Below are 7,010 nucleotides of genomic sequence, written 5' to 3' on the forward strand. Positions count from 1 at the left end.
TAGTAGTAAAATACACATTTTGAATATCATATCAAAAATTGACCGCTCCAGCGGGGTTCGAACCCGCGTCTCCGACGTACCGTGTCGGCGCTCTAGCCAATTAAGCTATGGAACGATACACCCGCTCGAGCGAAATTTTCGATATGATACTTTTTAATTTCGGTTTAAGCGAACCGTGGCGCCGTCTATAGTGAGCTCTTTACAGAAACCCGTAACTATTCAAAGTTTCATATTACAATGAAAATCTTTGACAGGAGACGACACCGTGCTATTTTTAATATCTAAGATTTTATTTTTGTGTTACCCACATTAGGAATTCTAAACATTTTGAATATCATATCAAAAATTGACCGCTCCAGCGGGTAATACAAAAATTTAAGTTAAAATAAATAAGTTAAGATTAATAAGATAAATAGTTAAGATTTTATTTTTGTGTTACCCACATTAGGAATTCTAAACATTTTGAATATCATATCAAAAATTGACCGCTCCAGCGGGTAATACAAAAATTTAAGTTAAAATAAATAAGTTAAGATTAATAAGATAAATAGTTAAGATTTTATTTTTGTGTTACCCACATTAGGAATTCTAAACATTTTGAATATCATATCAAAAATTGACCGCTCCAGCGGGTAATACAAAAATAAAATCTTAGATATTAAAAATAGCACGGTGTCGTCTCCTGTCAAAGATTTTCATTGTAATATGAAACTTTGAATAGTTACGGGTTTCTGTAAAGAGCTCACTATAGACGGCGCCACGGTTCGCTTAAACCGAAATTAAAAAGTATCATATCGAAAATTTCGCTCGAGCGGGTGTATCGTTCCATAGCTTAATTGGCTAGAGCGCCGACACGGTACGTCGGAGACGCGGGTTCGAACCCCGCTGGAGCGGTCAATTTTTGATATGATATTCAAAATGTTTAGAATTCCTAATGTGGGTAACACAAAAATAAAATCTTAGATATTAAAATACACATTGCTTCAGCCTGTATGGCCAATACAAATGTTTGTCATGTGCAGGGATCGAACCCGCAACCGTCAGCGCAACAGGTACAATCAACAGGTAAGTATTATTTTCTTATTGCACATTTAAAAAATCATTAAAGAAAATAACAATATTCTAACTCACAAAAGTGCAAAGGTCGTATCACTAACTAGCTGTGCCCGCGACTTCGTCCGCGTGGAATTTAACAAATTAATTACTGTTCAGTTCGTAGTTATAAAAAAAAAACTAAAAAATAAAAGTAGCCTAAATTATTCCTTATTACATCAGCTCTGCCAGTGAAAGTCCCGTCAAAATCGGTCCTGCCGTTCTCGAGGTTATCCGGAACAAACAGACAGACAGACAGAGAGACAGAGAAAAATTATAAAAAATGTTATTTTGGTATATGTACCATGTTGTAAACATACATATGAATTTAGTTAAAAGCGGTTATTTTAATATTACAAACAGACACTCCAATTTTACTTATTTGTATAGATAGTGATATCTTACAGACACCCGCCAACCTGCAGCGAAGCAGCGTGGGGGATTAAGGCTGAAGTGTATATTGAAAATGTAACAATATATTTTAAAGTTATATACAATATAGAAATTCGAACAAACTACAATAATTCAAGAACATATAATTCAAAACAAATGTTTGTTGTTGTAATTCTTATGTTTCAGTTTAGCTTTAACGTTGCTCGCGTGAAGAGATTCTCAAAGAAAAATATACGAAAATAAATGTTCGTTTACAAGTCAACTGAAGTGCGTAACAAACTAAGTTGAAGTTTGAAAACAAGACAAACAACATCAAAGATCTTTCAAGTTTCTTGCATGCGTGGACGCGATGACAGAGCGTGCGAAGTTGGAGAGTTCCCGATATCATCTAAATGTGGAAATATGTTTGGATTACGTGTATCATTAAAGTACGACAAACGTTCTAAATCAAACGTTATTTTATATTTGTTTTTATTTTTCTTTCTGCACTTAAGTTTAATTTTCATACTTTCGTGTTTATGTTTTAAATAATTACTCTATTGACAGAGGTTGTCTGTAAACGCATTAAGCCTGTAACATCCCACTGCTGGGCATAGGCCTCTTTCTTCATGTAGGAGAAGGATCCGAACTTAATCCACCCCGTTGCTCCAATGCGGGCTAGCGGATAAGTTCCCTGATAACAACCGGGACCGACGGATTAACATGCTTTCCGAGGCACGGTGGAGAGACCCACAAGGACTGCACAAACACGCAGACTACGGCAAACATCTGTCTGGACAATACAAATGTTTGTCATGTGCGAGGATCGAACCCGCAACCGTCAACGCAACAGCCACAAACCAGTGCTGTGACCGTTACGCGTTTTTAATATCATCATCATCATTATCATCATTACAGCCTATACAGTCCACTGCTGGACATAGGCCTCCACAAGTTTACGCCAAAAATAACGTGAACTCATGTGTTCTGTCCATAGTCACCACGCTGGGCAGGCGGGTTGGTGACCGCAGTACTGGCTTTGTCGCATCGAAGACGCTGCTGCCCGTCTTCGGCCTGTATATTTCAAAGCCAGCAGTTTGATGGTTATCCCGCCACCGGTCGGCTTTTTAAGTTCCAAGGTGGTAGCGGTACTGTGTTATCCCTTAGTCGCCTCTTACGACACCCACGGGAAGAGAGGGGGTGGCTATATTCTTTAGTAGCCACACAGTACAGTTTTCAATATAATACCATGTAATAAATGGTACCATGTAATAAATGATACCATGTAAAAATAATGTATGTATTCTTTAAATAAATATATATTGAGAAAATTCACAGTTATAAATTACACACACGCGATAAATTATGAAGGCCATCTAACACACGTTTTTGCAATTGATATTTATAACCGACGTCCAAAAAGGAGGAGAGTCTCAATTTGATTGTTTTTTTATGTATGTTACCTCAGAACTTTTGACTGGGTGGATTGATTATGATGTGTTTTTTTAATCTAAAGGTGATGCGTGTCATGTGGTTCCATTCAAATTTTATTGAGATTTGACGACTACTTTTTGAGTTATATCTAATAATGCGTTTATTTACTTGACTATTTTTTCGCCGACTTACGTTATATTACTGATAGGTATAATTAAAATCGAATTTTTTGTCGCTTGCGGCAAACACAATTAGTATGTATGCTATTTTGGATTGACTTTTATAAAAGAAAATTTAAATAGTAATCGATATATAAAGAAAAAATATTTCGGCGAAAACTTCACTAGTTCTTCTGATGAAATTTTGAAATTAATTAGAATATTAGTCTTTAAATTCCGTAAAAATCCAAAAAACCACGACGAGGATGGGATTCGAACCCACGCGTGCAGAGCACATTGGATTAGCAGTCCAACGCCTTAACCACTCGGCCACCTCGTCACATTTATGACAACGCAATTTTATAATTGCATTCTAATATTATAATATATGCATGAACGTTTCTAAAACACTAAATTAGGTAAATTGAAATGTATGTACTCGCGTTTATTTACAAAGGAAATTGACAAATACGAACTTATGTCTGAAAGAGATCTTTACCAATAAACCAATAATTAAAATGGATATTTTAATATAATATTTACACAAATGTAATATTTTAAATAGATAATTTTCGACTCTCATTAGTGTAACAATCATTGATCAGGAATCTAGAATGCAACATAGACAGAGAAACCTAGCCCACGACTCATCTGTAGCATACACTCATTTGTCATATTGTGCTAGGATCGTCCTTTGAATTCATCTAAGTACATCTCAATACAATGATATCAGTTATTGGTTAATTTGGACGTAAACATCTTAGCCTATTATGTGCTGTAGTTGACACGTTTATAGCAAATTGTATTACAACGCCTAGAACATAATGTAGATCCAAAAAATACACTACATTTGAAAATAAATTTACTTTTTAGTGGACTATAGCATCTACTTATTGCGTCAAATAGTTCGCTTTATATCTAAGAAAATTAGGAATATGTACTTGCTGAAAATAAATAATAAAGTTGGTTAAACATCCGTACTACATTACTCTTTAACCGACTTCCAAAAAAGGAGGAGGTTCTCAATTCGACTGTATTTTTTTATGTATGTGACATCAGAACTTTTGACTGGATGGACCGATTTCGACAAAAAAAATTTTAATAGAAAGGTGTTGTGTCATTTGGTCCCATTTAAATTTATTTGAGATCTAACAACTACTTTTCGAGTTATATCTAATAATGCGTTTTTACTTGACGCTTTTTTCGTCGACCTAAGTTGTATTATACCGCATAACTTTCTACTGGATGTACCGATTTTGATGATTTTTAATTTAATCGAAAACTGATGTTTATCATGCAATCACATTTAAATTTCATTGAGATCTGATAACTACTTTTTGAGTAATCTTTGATAACGCGTATTTACTTGACAATTTTTTTCGTCGACTTCCGTTGTATTTATTACTTGTCGATGTAATTGAAGTCGGTTTTCGTTTGCGAGCAAATACAATTATTATGGGTTATTCTTGTAACTAATATGACATTGCCACGTTTTATATTGCATATTATTTATGTACTTGAGACTTTCTTTATTTGATTCCGATTCCGATTATTGAAATCGAATTGTATTTTACTTTTGGTAAGCATTTGCTAATTATTTTTAGTATTATTAGGCTTTTTCCATCTAATACATGATGATCAAAAAATTTTCGTATCCATCGAGTTCGTATCAACCACTGAACATCTGATACTTTAGAAAAAACATCCAGAAGTCAATTGCATTTCTCGGGAGAAATGCTGAGACATTTTTATCGGCCAATCCGCGTTGGAGCAGCCGGGCGGATTAAGCTCTGATCATTCTCAATAGGGCTTTGCCGAGCAGGTCAGCAGTAATGTTCCGACACTCACAGACTATTGCAATACTATAGAATTGAGTAGGCTTGTCTACAAAACTCTTAATCTAAATTTATTTCTCAATGTGTATTTTATTTCTTAATAAGCCTTAAGGTGGGTGCTTGTTTTTTGGACGATGTCTGAGCTTATTAAAAAGTTAATAGTGAGAAGGCATTATAGGCATATGCATTCTCATAATCCTACTTATTTATAGGGCGCTGCGTTGGCGCAACGGTTACAGCCATGGATTGGACCTGTTGCGCTGGTGGTTGCGGGTTCGATCCCCGCACATGACAAACATTTGTAATGGCCATATAGGTGTTTGCCGTGGTCTGGGTGTTTGTGCAGTCCTTGTGGGTCTTCCCACCGTGCCTCGGAGAGCACGTTAAGCCGTCGGTCCCGGTTGTTAGCATGTACACCTGATAGCGATCGTCACTCATAGTAGGGAATATATCCGCCAACCCGCATTGGAGCAGCGTGGTGGATTAAGCCTGATCCTTCTCCTACATGGGGAAAGAGGCCTATGCCCAGTAGTGGGATATTACAGGCTAAAGCGAAGCGATTTATAGGTTTATGAAAACGTTTAAATTAGAAAACTAATAAACAAACTTTCGACATAAGACTGCATGTAAAAATGATTTATCTTTAAGTTTCTTTTCTATATACGGATTTGAAATAATTATGTTTCTTGCTTGCATTTTGTCTCAAATATTTTACATCTTCTAAGCTCATTGTCATAGTCTCATATTTTCTTCAAATAATATAAAAATACTAGCTGACCCCGCAAAAGATGTTTTTCCATATATGCTTAACCCCCTTAATCCCCCCCCCCCCTCCTTATAACTTGTGGGTATGAAAAATAGATGTTGGCCGATTTTCAGATCTACCGAAGATATACACGAAATTTCATAAAAATCGGTCCAGCCGCATCGAAGGAGTATGTTAACTAACATTGTGACACGAGAATTTTATATATAAGATGACACGTCCGTAATAATCTACGTAAAAATAAATCACACTGAGACATCCATCCAATAATTAAATAGTAGAAGAGATTGAATTCAACTAAAAACACACACATATCTCATACAAAACACATACATATCTCATACAAAATAAAATAACTCGTATCTTCGAATTGAATTTAAAAAAACTCTTTCCCGAAACGACACTTAAACAGCACTCGTCTGGCCTAAACAAATTAAAACGAATCCTTCCTTATAGCGCATTTAGAAGACATCTTCAACAAAATGAAGCTCAAGAGATACCCAAGATTATGTTAAATGCGCGGGTTAGTGTTTGCGATCGGCCGGCCACTTATAAAACATTGCCGTCCGGTGCGACCGGCCATTTGCCGACTCCGGGCGAATCCGGTAAGTGGGGCACAATGTCCGAATAAATCCCCGCATTATTGTTATTGCTGCCCCGGATACGGAAGAGTTAATGTCCTCACTTTCTTAAGCGCTTCTGGAGGTACACGCGCTATTGGACGCTCCGCTTCGGAATTTATCTCTTTGACGTCCTTTATGGGATAATAAATATTATTGCTATTGTATATAGCTAGAAGTTATTTGTAATGTCAACTGAAGGAAATTTAACTTTATGGTTATGATGTAACTTTGATTTACGAGCCCATAACTACTTTTATTGACTTTGTTAGAAATATTTTAGATTAACTACACCTATGTCTTCAATTGAGGTGACAAAAGGTATTTTAAAGAAAAATTCTTTTATTATAGACAGTAATTGAAATTTACAAGATTTGTGGAATTTACAAGATTGTTTTTTTGATTTTGTTTAAGGATACTGATGTACATTTTTTCACTCAATCTATAAGTGCTCTAAATTTATTTCAAATTTTCAAGTTTTTGTTCAAAAGTTTGAAAGTTTTTTTATGTGTAGCTTCTAAGTATCCTGCATACTACCTGCCGGCTATTTAAATTCTATAGAAAGACTTATACATATATTGTAATCTACTTCATCACTTTGAATCCTAAAATCAACTCAGTACCGGACATGGAAACAGTGAAGGAATCAATTGCTGCTCTCTCGGATACGGTGAATACTAAATTAAACGATTTCCAGCGAGACCTAGATAAAGTTAGCTCTAACTCGCCACTA

General features: G+C 35.6%; 1 non-coding gene across 1 annotated transcript; it reads right to left on the minus strand.

Moving 5' to 3' along the window:
- Positions 1 to 3,314: 3,314 nt before the first annotated feature.
- On the minus strand, positions 3,315 to 3,396 carry Trnas-gcu. The gene has a single exon. It is a non-coding gene; the product is annotated as a tRNA-Ser (tRNA).
- Positions 3,397 to 7,010: the final 3,614 nt, after the last annotated feature.

Source organism: Melitaea cinxia, chromosome 13 (genome assembly GCF_905220565.1).
Source record: "Melitaea cinxia chromosome 13, ilMelCinx1.1, whole genome shotgun sequence".
Classification (NCBI taxonomy): domain Eukaryota; kingdom Metazoa; phylum Arthropoda; class Insecta; order Lepidoptera; family Nymphalidae; genus Melitaea; species Melitaea cinxia.